Raw genomic sequence first — 16,972 nt, 5'->3', positions numbered from 1 at the left:
AAAACCCAAGATAGCCCACATGCATGTATTTGGAGTTACTGCAGATGTACATATACCGAAACAATTGAGACGTAAGGGAGATAATTTATCTAGGAGGCTCAGATTCATGGGCTATGAAACAGGCACAAAAGGATATAGATTTATTGACAATAATAACAAATTCATAATTTCTAGGACAGCTGTATTTCACGAACAGGCCAACTGGTCTAAGATACATCTTAATGAGATACTTCCAACAGCAAGACCAGATACTAAGACACAAAATAAAACAGAAAGAGAAGGACAAAACTACAGTACACAAATGGGCAACACCAAAACATGGATGGGAAATTGTCCCAAAATCAAAACAGACTCATTAACTCAAAAGGAAGCAAGATATTTACATGATAACGACAGCAGACCACAAAGAACAATTAGATGTAACAGGAATCAAGTACCAAAAAGATATAAGGATTACATAATGCATATAAATAATGATACATCAACACCTAATACATATGAAGATGTATTGAAACTTCCCACAGAAGAAAGAAAGAAATGGGAATTAGCCATGGCCAAAGAAATGGACAGTTTACGAGAACTCAAAGTATTCACTCCAACGCCAGCTCCAAAAGATAAAACAATTATAGGCACTAGGTGGATATTTAAAATTAAGAATTTAGAAGGGGGTAACACTTTATATAAAGCAAGGCTGGTTGCACAGGGGTTTGCCCAAAGATATCCTGAGGATTATACCGACACATATTCTCCCACTGTAAGAACTGAAAGTGTTAAAACAGCTTTAGTAATAGCCTCAGCCCTTAATCTTGAAGTCTTTCAATACGACATACAAACTGCATACCTACATGCAAAATTCGATAAGGAAATATATGTAAGAGCTCCTCATAGTCAAAATACAAATAGAAACAAAACATGGTTACTAAACAAAAGTTTGTATGGATTAAAGCAATCCGGCAAATGTTGGTATGAATGCTTGGTCAACGTACTCAAAACTATGAACTTCAACGCTACAACTGCAGACAATTGTTTCTTTGTTAGGAGAGATGGTGATTCATTAGAATTTGTGTTAATTTATGTGGATGACATTTTGTATATTGGCAAACATAAAGATAAAAGAGATATATTTGTAACAAAATTAGGAGAACATTTCTCATTGAAATCATTGGGGAAAGTAAATAAATATCTTGGAGTACAGATTAGTAAAACTAAAAAAGGATTTAGATTGTCTCAGAAGGATAAAATTATTGAACTCTTGAACAGATGCAATATGAATGATGCAAAGCCTTGTGATACCCCAATGCAAGCTGATTTTCTAAAGAATATGAATGAATCATCTCCTGAGTTTAATGATAATACACTTTACAGATCAGTTATTGGTTCTCTTTTATATATTGCTAATTGGACCAGGCCCGATATTGCTCTACCCCTCAATTTGTTGTCCAGATATGTCAGTAAACCTTTAATTTATCATTGGGAAGCTATTAAAAGAGTGTTAAGGTATTTGAAACACAGCTTAGATTTTTGCCTATTATTAGAGCCCAACAATGTTAATGAGCCTATTCTCACTTGTTACGCTGATGCTGACTGGGCAGGCGACACTAAAAGCAGGAAGAGTACTTCCGGCTATATATTCTTTCTTAACAATTGTCCAGTCTACTGGTATACTGGAAAACAAGATCTAGTAGCTACATCAACTACTGAGGCAGAGTATATATGCTTGTCAAAAGCTTCTAATAATCTCATATGGTTCAATGATCTATTAACCAATGTTTGGAAAAGTCCTTCACTACCATTTATTATACATGAAGACAACAAAGCTGCTATAGAGATATCCAGAGCAGATGCCGTTGGTCAGAGATCTAGGCATATAGATATCAAATACAAACATGTAAGACAATTATCTCAAAATGGATTTATTAAAGCTATTCACTGTGAAACCACAGAACAAATAGCTGATATATTGACTAAACCTTTACAAACAAAACAACATAAATATTTAACTTCAAAACTGCATGTTTTATATTGTCCTGAATCTGAATCTGTATGTAATTATTGCTGTATGTCGAATCGGCATTTAGAGGGGGATTTGTCATGGATAAATGCCTTATTCTCAAATGAAAGAGACATATGCTCATAGAGTACTAAGGGTTAATTTATTCTTCCTTCCCTAATGTATTCCTCTGTAACCACTCCTACCTCCTAATCCCGCCTCAATGATATAAAAGGGGATGCACACTCCTCCTACTTGCTTCTATCTACAATCACTCAGTGAATATAGAATGCCTTCTGTAAATAAACATTACTTTGTTTGAATAATATAATTCTGAATTCTTTATTGAGTCCGATCCTCGAATTACGGCAACAAGCCTGCCCTCTGCCGTGGTTGCCTGATTTTCTCTCCAAGCCCCCCAGATATCGGGGAGTGATTTGAGAGTCCGGGATTCAGGTAGCCCGGCAATCTCGCTTGATTTAGGAGAGCTGACTCTCTGTGAAGTTTCCGAAAGATGCCCTAATTAATTCATGAGCCTCGAGCCAGGTTTAAAAAGAAATCCAGTCATTTATTAGGAGCACCGTTCTGGCAATTACTCAAATGGAGTCAGCTCGAACCCCCCACGTGATTTGCGGGCCCCTATGACCCTGTTTCTCCCTTCCTCCCTGGGCATGTCATAAATCACATTCTCCAATGGACCACGTTGGCGGGCTGTAAAACCCCACCCCTCCTGCTGACCCCAGTAACCTAGGATACAATCTTTAACAAGGCATGTGTGGAATGTATTTTCCATTGGGGCAGCTGAGCAGCTTCGTCAGTTCTCCCCTCCTGCTTATGGCAACTTGAAAGCTGGTCTGGAAAGCTTTGCAAGTTGACACTTTTCCGGCCACCCTGCCAAAGTCCCAGGGCAGCCCACCTCCCTTTACCTGTTGCTGCTGCTGGTGTGGGGAGCGCAGGGAGGGTAAGAGGAGACATCAGAGCCCGGCTAGCCTTAGAAGGGAGATCAGGTGGGCTCTTGAAAGGAGACGGGACAGCGGTCCTCATGGAGTAGGGAAGCGGGGTGAGTGTGAAGGATCGCCGCGGCACAGGAGGGAGGGAGGGAGCTGGACCAAAGAAGGGCAAAGCTAAAGAGTCCTCCTCTCATTCTCTCCTTTCTATTGCTCTGGTGAGGGCTGAAAATTTGCAGGGGTTGATTTGAAAGGCACTCTGCACATGAAGGCACTCTGCACATGATCTGAGACAATCCTGCCACAGGAAAAGAACACACCAAAGGGACCAAGCACGGGGCGAGGAGGTGGGCAGCAAGGAATCCGTTATTGCTGCAGAGATAGAGAGTGGTGTGCAAGATCCCACTAGTCTAGTCTTACACACACACACACCATTCTTTGCAATTAGGTCTCATCAACGCACAGGTTATTTGCTTGTGTATCTGTGTAATTTTTGAAAGAAGGCAAGCAAATGACAACTACCAGAGGGAATCGGGGGTGGAAAAAGCGAAAAGCCGGGGAGGGTTTTTCGAAACAGAAGGAAAGGAGCGGGGACCATTCGCAAACAGGCCCCTGGCTGTCTAGCAACTTAAACGGGAGGCACAAAACAAAACCGCATACACCAATCAAAGCCCTGTTCTGCCCATCACTTGTTTTGCTGCGTGTCCGGCAGCCTTTCGTCTGTGCTGGGGCGACAGCACGTGTGCCCACACATAGGGCTCTGCGTGCCACCTGTGGCACGCGTGCCATAGGTTCGCCACCATGGGTCTAGAGAAAAGAAGGACTGGGGTGACATGATAGCATTATTCCAATATTTGAGGGGCTGCCACAAATAAGAGGGGGTCAACTTATTTTCAGCTTGCCTTCAGAAGTTGTAGGTGCTTCCTCACTGGAGGTTTTTAAGAAAAGACTGAACAACCACCTATCTGAAATGGTATAGGGTCTCCTGCTTGAGCAGGGGGTTGGACTACAAGACCTCCAAGGTCCCTTCCAGTTCTATTCTGATTGAAAACATAGGTTAGCATGATGATGTGTGAACACACTATGGCCTTATTTATTTATTGTGTCCTATTGTTCAAAGGCAGTAACCTTCTCCATCAGCAGCAGAGAGGAACTGGGTGAGAATAATTGACTGAGGAAGTTCGTTCTACAAATAACAGAATTTCAAGGCCTAGAATTAATGCATAATCCCTATATCATTATCTTTCTTTGGAATGTCTAAAACAGTAACTAAGGTGTACCCCGACACATTTGTACCAACACATGGTACAATATGCATCTAAAGGACATCAGATTGGAGGAGGCTGTCCTTTATTAATTTTGCTAATAAGTGAATTTTTATTTAGCCAAGAAATAACTTAATTGTTATTTCTTGGCTAAATAAAAATTCACTTATTAGCAAAATTGGTTCAGCGCATGTGACTTACTTATGCAAACTATGGAATAAAATTTATTCAATACATGATTGCTAAGAAGAAAATCAACTTTCCCCTTAGCAAGTATCAGTTATTTTTATTGAAAAGTACTCAAAACCTCTCTACCCAGCAATCTACTTGATGAGGAAATAACAGCTTTGTTTTGAGGAAAAGTTAAATGCCACTCTTTCCTTTCTCTTCTCTTCTGCCCAACCTGGAATTAATTTAGTGGGTTCATTTTCCTAATAGCAATAGCACTTAGACTTATACACTGCTTCATAGTGCTTTATAGCCCTCTCTAAGCAGTTTACAGAGTCAGCATATCTGGTCCCAACAATCTGGGTCCTCATTTTACCGACCTTGGAAGGATGGAAGGCTGACTCAACCTTGAGCCAGTCAGAATCAAATTACTGCATTCTAACCACTGCCCCACCACGGCTAATGCAGCGCATCCTTGCACTATATTCATGCACAAACTTTGATGGGGAAGCACTCCAGCCACACTTACTATAAGTCATCAGTTAGAATACCCTCACTGACAGATCACTAGTTTAGGTTTTATTGATTCAAAAAAGTCTTCCCTCAGGATGACTAATTTGGATCTACCCCAGTGGCAGGATCCAATCTGGGTTGGTCACTGGGACCAGAGGTTTAATTTTCCTAGCTTTTGGATTCGTGTTGGAACCCATGTTCCGAGTCCGATTTTTTGGACTCGTGCTGGAGCCTAGAGGATGGGTTCCAGCACCAGTCCGAAAGCTCGGAAGACTAAACCTCTGGTCCCGGTGACCAACCCAGACTGGATCCTGCAACTTTACCCTGGAACATGCACATTTGCCTTCATTCCTAACCCAGTGGATTTCCCCTATCATAAAACATAAAATAACAGGGTTGGAAGGGACCTTAAAGGTCTTCTAGTCCAGGCCTGTCAAACTGGCGTGTGCAAGCCACACCCACCCCGGCTCTGCAAAGGCAAAAAACATCACAATATTTCATGATCCGGCCAGTGACACGATCGAGTTTGAGACCCCTGTTCTAGTCCAATCCCTGCTCGAGCACATGACCTTATACTGTACCATTCCAGAAAATTGTTTGTCCAATCTCTTCTTCAAAAACGTCAGTGATGGAGCACCCACAACTTCTGGAGGCAAGCTATTCCACTGATTGTTCTCAGTTCTAGGTTGCATCTCTCTTTAATGATCTTCCACTTGTTCTTGTCCTGCTCTCAGGTGCTTTGGTGAATAGGTTGACCCCTTCTTCTCTGTGACAGCCCCTCAAGTACTGCAAGACTGCTATCATGTCACCCCTAGTCCTTCTCTTTGTTAGACTAACAGATTAACAGATTAACAGAGTTGGAAGAGACCTTGTAGGTCATCTAGTCCAACCCCACACCAAAGCAGCAGACCCTACACCATTTTTGACAGATGACTGTCCAGTCTCTTCTTGAAAGCCTCCAGTGATGAAGCTCCCACAATTTCTGAAGGCAAGCTGTTCCATTGGTTGATTGTTTTCACTGTCAGAAAATTTATCCTTATTTCTAGGTTGAATCTCTCCTTGATCAGTTTCCATCCATTATTCCTTGTCTGGCCTTCGGGTGCTTTGGAAAACAGGTTGACCCCCTCAAATATTGGAACACTGCTATCATGTCTCCCCTGATCCTTCTCTTCACTAGACTAGTCATGCCCAGTTCCTGTAACCGTTCTTCCTATGTTTTAGCCTCCAGTCCCCTAATCATCTTTGTTGCTCTTCTCTGTCTCAAAAGGTCCGAGCTCCGGACCTAATCCAGTAGTAACAACTCCAGTCATGTGGGTGGGTGATAACTGGGTTTATTAAGCTGGACTCAGGCACACAGATGAGGTCCAAAAAGCACTGGTCATGAAACACATGCAATCCAGAATTAAAGTCAGCGCTGGGAGCACCCTCCTCCCAGAAGTTGGCTGTGGCTCTGATAGACTCCTCGAGGCTTCACAGCTGTTTGACACCTTCGTTCCCCCCCCCAGCTGATTGTCGGCTTCTTCGGTTGCTTCGCGCTGGCTGCCTCCCAGCCACACAGCTGATTGGCGCTCCAATGGAGGTTCTCCGGCACGCGGCTGCAGCCGGCGTTGTCACAACCCCCCCCAACACCAGGAGTTTCCCTCTCTGCCCCCCCCCCCCCCCCCCCCGGTAAGGCAAACTCCAAGGTTTGACACTGTCAAGAGTATTGCCAGGATTGCTGTGACTATAAGATTAGCTACAAACTGCAAAGATTCAAACAGGCCAATCTCCGTCTTGCAATTAACTACAAGCCTCCCCCGCCCTAGTTAATTGCTCACTGACTCACTATATAAGTAGGAGCTTGTTGCCTGCCAAAACGATTCAGCAAGCCAAGCCAAGACAGCCAAGAGCCAAGAAGCCCGAAGAAGCCTCGACTCAGAGAGCTGAGTAAAGAGACAGAGCTGGAACAAAGTCACTGCCTGATGCCTGAGCTAGAGCTGAAGCTCAGAGCCAGAGAGCCAGAGAGAAAGGAGAAGAGAGCTTGCCTTTGCTGAGCTGAGCATGCAAGCCAGCATATGCCTGCAAGCTGGCATCTGCTGTTGTCTCTGAGCTGTAGTTGCTGCTGCTGCTGCTGAAGCCACAACCAAGTGGAAGAGCTGGAGAATTTCCCTGCTAGAAGTTTCCTGCCAGAAGCTTCAAACCACAATGCTGATTGGATCAACTCTACAGGTGACTTGATTCACAGAAGCCCTCTACAGGACATTCTCACTCATCACTGCTGAGAAGCCTACGCTGCCACTTCCCACTGCCTCGATGATATACCGATCCTGAAACTACTTTGAGACAGGCTAAGATTCGATATTGGGATAAAACTCAAATATTAAAAATCCAAATCTTTGGTCAAGACAGAAGTGCCTCTTCCGTGCCAAGGTGCTGAGATGACAAACGGTATTTGACGTAGGTACAGAATTGTAAAAGGGTAAACTGACCCTAAACAGATACATCCTGTTGTTTAATGTTTATTACAGCCCAAATGTCATGTATACCCTAGAGAAGAAATACTGCTTTCCTTACTGCTCTCGAGGCGCCTTTGAGCCCCTTATCTCCTCTTTTATTATGTCTTGAGCTCTGGAGCTGAGAACCTGAGCCTGTGGGAAAAGGGCTGTTATGTCTTTCCTAGAGATAGATTAAAGGGTAACCTCTACGTGTGAAATGTCTCACTCTTCGTAATAACTTTGCCTTTATACTGTATAAATATCTGGCCTAAAGCAGCCATCATTGTTCAGACCCTTTGCTTGTCTATTGGACTGTTTGAACCGTGCACAATAAACTCTTTCCTGCATTGAAGAGCTTGGCCTAGTTCCGTCATTTTTTTCTACAACAGCTGGCGACTCCGCCGGGACTAGGTGCAAGGCGATATTTCGTGATAGAATGGGAGGGGCTCAGAGCGTGCCAAATACTCCGTTGGCATGCATGTTAAAAGGTTTTGACAAGTATTTTAGCAACCCTTCCTATCTGAAAGGATCAAAGGAGCGATTAAAATTTCTATGTAAGCATGTGTGGCCATTATTGGGGACAGGGTGGCCCCCTCAGGGATCACTAAGGGAGGAAACGGTGGATAAGTTGTGGGGGGTGATTGTAGTGAATCAGGATAAATATCTTGATCAATTTCAATACATTGATCAATGGGCGAGAGCCCTAACAGAAAAAGCTGAAGATTTGCTGCAGTGTCAGGCTGAAATGGTCAGGCTATGTGTATCTAGATCTGGCGGAAAGATTAAAGGGAGGAGAAGTGAGCAAGGAAAAACTCAGGCAGAAAGAGCAGAGGAATATCCAAGAAGGAGAAAAGTATTGACAGAGGACGTGGAGGAGGTAGTTAGACCCCCCCGTATGCTCCATTGTGGCAGGCCCCAGCACAGCAGCAGCCCCCAGTGCAGCAGCAGCCCCCGGCACAGCAGCCGCCCCCAGCGCAGCCCCTAGACCAACAGCAGCAGCTGCAGGGAGCTGTAGGGGGAGAGGGAGGTGGAAATCAGAGACGCATGAGCGATCCTGGGGCTAGACCGAAAGTTAGGAAAAGTCCCCCGCTAGAAGAAAGTAGTTGGAGTGAAGGAGAAGATCGGGATGATAAGGGGTTAAAGGAAGCAACAGGAGAAGAGCAGGTGGGGGTGCAAACTCGCGCGGTGACAGCTAAATTGAAGGCTAGCAAGCAAGAAGTTACAGCACCTTTATGCCAGGTGGCTCAGATAATAGTAAACCAGCAGGGGCAGGTGGAACGTCAGCCCCTTTTTCTTTTTCTTTTCTTTTTTTTTTATTGAAAAAGTTTTTCAAATACAGATTTTTCCCCCTTTTTCCCCCCCTCCTCCCTAACCCCCCCCTCACCCTCCCCTTCCCCTGTGACTTCTTCATAATAAAACCCAAATTCATAACAGATTATATCATACTTTACCATCCATTTACTCCATCTCCATATACTGTCCCTTTTTTTTCCTAATAAAATTATCATATCCCCCTTATACTATACTATGCTATACATTTCAAAGTGACATTCTATTATAACATTATCTAATAACTCCTAATTTAACATAATAATAACATAATAATATTATTATATCTCCCAATTTAGCGATTTCCGCTCATAATCTACCCTTTTACTACCCCCCATACGTATATCTCTTAAGTCAAATCTTTTATATATATTAATATAACATTTCAAAACAACCTTCCACTATAAGACTATATAGTAAATCCTAATTTAACATTTATTCAGTTCAGCTAGCCATTTCCTTCCCCCCATCATTATATCTCTTAGCTCAAATCTTTTACATATATTCACATCTAGACATAATATCCCTTTTCTTTGAACTAAACAATCAATAACCTAACCTATCTCCACCCACTTTCCTACAAAACTACCATATTAATATCTTTATTCTTCTGCCCACTCAACTAGAAAAATATTCCCTTATGTAAATAAAATCCTAAAAAAAAACTTTAAGCTTGTAATCCATATAATATCTTCTGCAGTGTCTTTCAGCTGGATGATAAACTCCATCGCCCATGTTAGGGTAACATCGCATCCTAATTCCAACAGTATTTTCAGTATCTTCAATCTTCAATTACTATCTGCCCCCATCCATAACAAATATCTTCATGTTGCAAAAAAAAAACACAACAACCACCCGAGTGACTTTATATTTATATTCCATATAATGTCTATAGAGGTGTCTTTTATCCAGATTAATTCCAACCATCATAATAGGGTAACAACCAGATCTTCTGCGTGCCCCAATCCAGTAAATCTCTTGCCATGTAACTCAGCATAAACGTAATATATTTATCAAGAAATCCAAAAAATGAAAAAGATATTTCCAATCCATTCGATTTAAGGCCCTTTTCACATCCCAAAAGTTCAGCACTGCAGAGACCTGTCACTCTCCTCAGGATAAAATAAACCAATACTTTGCCCATTATCTTTTCATATATTCAGTCCTCTCATAAATAACTGGCATTACACTGTTGTTTTGTTTAAAAGTTTTTGTTTTTGTGAAACCTACTTCTTCTTTTCTTGACTTTTTGTGGGTTGGATCTCCATCCTGAATTCCTTTCTGTAGATTGTGTATCGACTGTTTGGTTTTCATGCTGATCTATAACTTGATCTTGTTGGTTTTGGTTTTGTGGCTTAAATCTTTCTGGTTTTGTAAATTGTATATCAACTGATTGACTTCCATGCTGGTTTGTGGCTTGATAAATCATTACATTAGAATCCGGTACTGCCTCTCTTATATTAAATAGCCCAGCTGAGACCTCTGAGAGAGAATCCAAAAGCGACTCATCTGTGGAGACCTCTATGACTTGTTGTTTCTTCATTACTGCCATCTCCTTCTGCTTTTCTTGAGTTTCTATCTCTTGTTGATTTTGCTTTTTAAGGACCTTGTAGTAAAATTCTTCCGCTTTTTCAACAGTATTTAACTGATATTTTACTCCTTGATATCTCAATATTATACCCACTGGGACATCCCACCTGAATAGAATATTTTGTTTTCTTAGCTCAGTCACCAAAAGTCCAAATTTCTTTCTATCTCTTAACATTTTAGGCGGCAATTCTTTATATATCCAAATTTTTCTCCCATACAGTTGTAAAGTAGAATTAAAGGATTTTTGCACAATATCATTTCTTATTTCTTTATCTGTAAAATAAATCACCACATCTCTAGGCAGTTGCCTTTGCTTTGCAATCCAAGAATTTACTCTATAGGCCTTATCAATTTTACAGGATACCTCCTCAGGATGAACCTTTAAGATCCCAGCCAGAACTTGAGCAGATATTTTTCTTAGGTCATCACTGTTATTTTCCTGCAAACCTCTAATTCTGATCGCAAATTCTGTCAGCCTGTATTGCATCATAACAACTTCTCTTTCAATCCCTTGCTTTATATCTTCTGCATTATAAGTCTCGTGACCAGCTTCCTCTTTAGACTTTACTTCTAAACTATTGTCTTGAATATTTATTAAATCCTTTTCAATTCTTAGTATTTTGTTGTCCAAATTATAAATCTTATCATCAATTTCCTCCATTTTAGACTCTAGTAATTTAATATTTGTATCCAACTTTATAACAACTTCTGAAAAACCATTAGTCACTGTTACAATCTTTCGTTGCAAATTATCATACTTTAGTTGTATCATTTCTTTAATTTCCTGCCTTAATTTTTCAAATTTCTGATTCACAGTCTCATGATATTTTGCCATTTCCTCCTCAAGAAATTCTTTTAAGTTAAAACCATTTTGCAAAGTCTGTAGGCTCAAGGCTTGTTCAAACAGTTGTGAGTGGGGGAGCACCCCCCCCGCTTGTCTGTCAGGCTTTATAAGTTTTAACGCCATTCTGCCAGCAAACTCTTTTTTTCCCCCCCAAACAAGATCAAGTACAACTCTCCAAGAAGAAAGGAACTTAAAATAACTAATTTTCTTCCAAATTGTAGCCAGCACTATATATTCCGCTACTTGTGTCTATTACGGAAGGACTCTCACTTTCGGCTTTCTTCTACTTCCCAAGCCTCAGCGGTCGCCATTTTAAAGTTTTTTTTCTCTTCCACTCTGAAATGCTTATAAATTCATTAAGGATACTTGCAATTTAGGGTCCCAAGTCCAAGTCTCATCTTTTTTAATAAATCCATCTGTTAAGTTCGTTGGTTAATCCAGTTCCAGCACCTAGCTCTGCAAAAAGGCAGAGTTCTCCCGATGCCCGGAGCGACGGCGAGTGGAAATAGGGAGCCTCAACCTGCTCGTCCCCAAGAGTCAAAAAAAGCCTCTGGGGACTTCGCAGAGGGCTCTACCTGCCCTCGCCTGCTCTAACTCACATTTCCGTCAGGAAATGGAGTTTTTCGAGCCGCCCTTCAGGTGTAAAGGCGGCTCTTTTACAGGCAACGGGGGTGGCGGTCACGGAGGACCGTCTGGCGGCGCCGGAAGGCCCCTTTTTCAATATGTGCTGTTTACTACTACTGATCTTTTAAACTGGAAACAGCATTATGGGCCGCTGACCACTAAGCCCACTGAGATGGCGGACCTGTTTCAAACTATCATGTTAACACATAATCCAATGTGGCAGGATGTACAACAGTTGTTACGCACTCTGTTAACTCCGGAAGAATGACAGAAATGGAAAGGCGCAGTTAGGCAGTGTGTGAAAGAGATGCTGCCAAATGATGCGGATGTGCAGCCGGAGGTGTTAGCCCGGGTGCCCGAAATGGATCCGGGCTGGGACCCAAAGGAGGAACAGGACCGGACACGTTTGAGGGACTATCAGAATTTGGTGGTGCAAAGTCTCAGAAGAGCAGGGAAGCCCCCAGTAAATATGTCTAAGCCATCTTTAGTGATGCAGGGAGCGGATGAAAGTCCGGAAAGTTTCCTGCAGAGATTGATTGAAGCATATGAGTTATATACACAGGTGGATCCATGGCAGGGTGATAATGTGCAGATGTTGAATGAAAGATTCATAGCTCAAAGCTATGAGGATATAAGGCGAAAACTGCAGAGAGTAGAAGGAGCACTTGGGAAGAACACGACTGAATTGTTGGAATTGGCACGGAAAGTGTATGTAAATAGGGATAAGGTGGAAAAGAAGGAGAAAGAAGCTAGAATGCAAAAGAAGGCTGAATTATTGGCAGTAGCATTACAGGGAGGAATGACTTTGGATCCTAACCTAGGGGCTCCCCTGGGCCCTAACCAATGCGCCTATTGTAAAGGAGAAGGGCATTGGCAAAGGGAATGCCCCAGATGGATGATGAGAGGGAGAGGGATGATGAGAAGACCGGAGTTGGGATCAGGGATGTGTGGGCAGTTTGCGGGGAGAAGGGGAGAGCAAGGAATAAGGGGGGGCTTGAATAGAGGATTTGGACAAAGAGGCTTGGGACGAGGTTTTGGTAGAGGAGCCAGAGGGGGTGCCAGACCAAGAGAAGCAGAGAGTATTGGATTGGCAGACATGGTGTGGTCGGATTGACGGGGACCAGGCTTGGAAGAACCCCCGCCTGAGCCGTTGGTTACAATGAGGATAGGGGGCCAGCAGACAACATTTTTAGTGGATACAGGAGCAGGTAGATCAGTTGTAAATAAGCAAATTGCAGCCCCTGGACCACGTAAAATCCAGGTTCAGGGGGTATCAGGACAGATTATGGGACGGCAGGTCTTAAAGCCTGTGATGTGTGATTTTAAAGGAGCTGAAATCCAGCATGAATTTTTGTACATCCCTGAATGCCCTATTCCGTTGCTAGGCAGGGATCTGCTGAGCAAATTAGGGGCAACAATTTCTTTTGATGAGGGCAGTCAGAAAATGACCATAAGGCATTCCCCGGAGGAGATTTGGAGGTTGATGATAGGGAGACAGGTCGGAGAGAGAGGAAGGGAGGAAAAGTGGAGGATGTTTGATGTGCCAGGTTTGTGGGCAGAGGATAATCCGCCAGGTTTTGCAGCACACCACCCTCCAGTGGTGGTTGAGCTAAAGCCGGGAGCAATGCCAGTAAGAATAAGGCAACGTCCAGTTTCATGAGAAGCAATATATGCCATCTATGAGAGTATACAGAGATATTTGGAAGCGGATGTTTTGGTGCCTACTCAATCCCCATGGAACACTCCAATTATTCCAATTAAGAAGGCAGATGGGTCTTACCACCCAGCCCAGGACCTGAGACCTGTGAACCGCCTAACAGTTACCTTGCACCCAGCTGTGTCCAATCCATACACTTTGTTAAGTTTAATTCCACCCCAGGCGGGGTGGTTTTCTGTAGTTGATTTGAAGGACGCCTTCTTTACAATTCCTATTCATCCATCAAGCCAGCCGCTGTTTGCATTTGAGTGGAAGAACCCTCATACGGGCACGAAAATGCAATACACGTGGACTAGGTTGCCACAGGGGTTTAAAAATTCCCCGACATTGTTTGGGACAGCATTGGCTAGGGACCTGCAGTATTACATGCCTCAGCAACCGGGAGATACAATTTTACAATATGTTGATGATGTTTTGGTGACAGGATGGACAGAGGATTTATGCTGGGATAATACTAAAATGTTGTTGGATTTGTTACTAGAGTGTGGGTATCGGGTATCAAGGAAGAAAGCTCAATTAGTGAAAGAGAGGGTGAGGTATTTGGGATATGATATTGAGAAAGGACATAGAGCTTTAGGACCAGAGCGGAAACAGGCAGTTTTGATGCTGGCCGAACCTAGAACAAAGAGACAACTGAGAAGCTTTTTAGGGTTGGCTGGCTTCTGTCGTATTTGGATCCCTAACTTTGCTTTGATGGCAGCACCCTTGTATGTAGCCACTAGGGGCGCCAATACGGAACCCCTCAAATGGGGGGGAGAACAGAAAAAAGCCTTTAAAGATATAAAAATTGCGCTAACCCAGGCTCTGGCGTTAGCCTTACCAAATCTGCAGAAGCCTTTTAATTTATATGTAGACACAAGCAGAAATATTGCAGTGGGGGTGCTTACCCAACCGCTGGGAAGTTGGCAACAACCGGTAGCCTATCTGTCAAAACAATTGGATGGAGTAGCACGAGGCTGGCCACATTGTTTAAAAGTATTGGCTGCAATTGCAGAATTAATTCAAGATTGTAATAAACTTACTTTTTCCTGTCCTATAATTGTACATTCCCCCCATGCGGTGCAGTCCATTTTGGATGCTAAAGGACACTTATGGATTAGTGGACAAAGGTTGGCAAAATACCAGGCAATTATGATTGAGAATCCCCAGGTACGTTTGGTAATGTCCAATAGGCTGAACCCTGCTACGTTGTTGCCAACGGAGGTGGATACACAGCATGATTGTATACAGGTATTAGAGAAAGTTTATTCTACCCAACCTGATTTAACGGATATCCCGTTACCCAATGCACAGTTTAATTGGTACACGGATGGATCCAGTTACATTGTAGATGGGTATCGGGTGTCTGGATATGCCATTGTAGATGATGAAGGAGTGGTGGAAAGTGGACCCTTAGGAAGTGGACATAGTGCACAGGTGGCTGAGTTGTGGGCACTGATACGTGCCTTAGAAAGGGCCAAGGGAGAAACATTGAATGTGTGGACAGATAGTAAATATGCATTCCTTACTTTACATGCACACGGGGCTGTTTATAAGGAATGAGGGTTTAGAGATTCAGCAGGGAAAAGTATTTTGCATGGACATCTTATTAGTTGCTTGATTGAAGCTGTGAATAAACCAAATAAAGTGGCAGTGATGCATTGTAAAGGACATCAGAGGGGAGATGATAAGGTAGCTATGGGGAATAGAGCAGCTGATGTAGAAGCAAGGGAAGCGGCAAAGCAAGAGGGACCGCTGCCCGACTTGTCTGTTTGTGTAGCAATGGATTTAGGGGTTATACCCCCGGAAATCAAACCAACATATACGCAACAGGAAAGTGTGAAAGCAGTGACAGATTTGAAAGCCCAGGTTGAAGATGGGTGGTATGTATTACCAGACAGGAGGGTTTTCATACCAGCCTCGATGGCATGGACACTAGCGCGCCTAGCCCATGAAACAACACACATGGGTAAGACGGCTTTAGAACTAGCATTAGGAAGGGATTATTATATTAATGAGCTGGCCGGAGTTGCTGCCGGGACGGTTGCAAAGTGTGTTACATGTGCAAAGGTTAACCCAAGGCAAGGGCCCTTACTGCCCCCTGGTGCCATACCCGGGTCATACATCCCCATGGATTATATTATGATAGACTTTACTGATATGCCTAGATGTGGATTGTTTAAAGCTCTGTTAGTTATGGTGGATATGTATACAGGGTGGCCTGAGGCTTTTCCAACGAAGACCAAGCAGGCACGGGAGGTGGCAAGACTATTACTAAAAGAGATAATTCCCAGATTTGGACTTCCCAGTTATATCTCATCGGATAATGGTCCTGAGTTTGTTCATCATATTAATCAGGCAGTTGCAACGGCGGTAGGGATAAAGTGGTGGTTTCACAGTGCATTTCGGCCAGAATCAGGTACATGTGCAGAAAGAATGAACAGGACTCTTAAGGAAAGAATTACTAAGATTTGTACAGATAGTCATTTAAAGTGGCCTGATGCTTTACCACTAGCTTTGTATGCAATCAGAAGCTCGCCAAGAGGCCAACATAAGTTATCGCCATATGAGTTAATGTATGGACGACCGCCAGGGTTATTAAGAAGGAACTTGGCTGGGTGGCCGGATTTGGGGCATAAGGGGGGAGTTTGGAATATGGAAATGGTGCAAGAACTTAATAAGCAAGTTGAGAGGCTCCAGAAGAATGCCACTTCTGGCTTCGAATATGAATTCAGAAGTGGATGATGAATTTAAGAAGGCAATTTTTCGAGCCTTAGGTTTGCCAGCAACAAGTAAAAACCCGATTGCTGATCTTAGCATGTTGCTGGAGGATTCCGCCATGATGACAACTGAAAGAGACAGGATCGAAGCTCCAGAAAACACCGGACTGGTAAGAGACTTTCAATCCTTTTCCAAAACCCCTATTGCGGACTCTAAGTTGAGGATGGGGGATAATAGACTGCCTGTTTTGAATGCCCCTGCTTCTTCGTTAAACCAGCATGGCAAAATTGATACAGCGCCATCTGCTGTTCAAACTATTGTAGATCAGGCTATAAAAGTTCTAGCTCCTTTGATGGCAACAACGACTCCAGCTGAAAGTTCGAGAGACTCTTATGTTGAACTTAGGGTTGCAAATGCGATAGAAACGCTAACAACCATTTTAGGCGATAGTTCACAGGCGCCATCGGCTCAACATACAGTAGCTGCACACGTTAATACTGTCACTGCATTTTTTTATTTCCCAGCTGAGCTTGATTATTTTTGGACTAATAGACTTACTGTAGTTTGCCAAGTTCCTTATCAGTATTTTACTACGCATGACGGCATTCTTTCACATTCCTTCACACACTCTTTCCTTTGTTCTCGTCACTGCGTTATTTTATTTGCCAGCTGAACTAATTATTTCTGGACTATCAGACTTTCCGTACCTTGCCAAGAATTGTTATCAAAAGTTACTACGCATGTCTGCTTTCCATTTCTTTTCAGAATATTGCAACAAGGAATAAGCCTTGATCCATCCTCTAAACCAGGG

Source organism: Pituophis catenifer, unplaced genomic scaffold (genome assembly GCF_029215685.1).
Source record: "Pituophis catenifer annectens isolate HBS135680 unplaced genomic scaffold, rPitCat1.0.hap2 SCAF_5, whole genome shotgun sequence".
In the NCBI taxonomy this organism is placed as follows: Eukaryota; Metazoa; Chordata; class Lepidosauria; order Squamata; family Colubridae; genus Pituophis; species Pituophis catenifer.
This window is presented reverse-complemented; position numbering follows the sequence as displayed.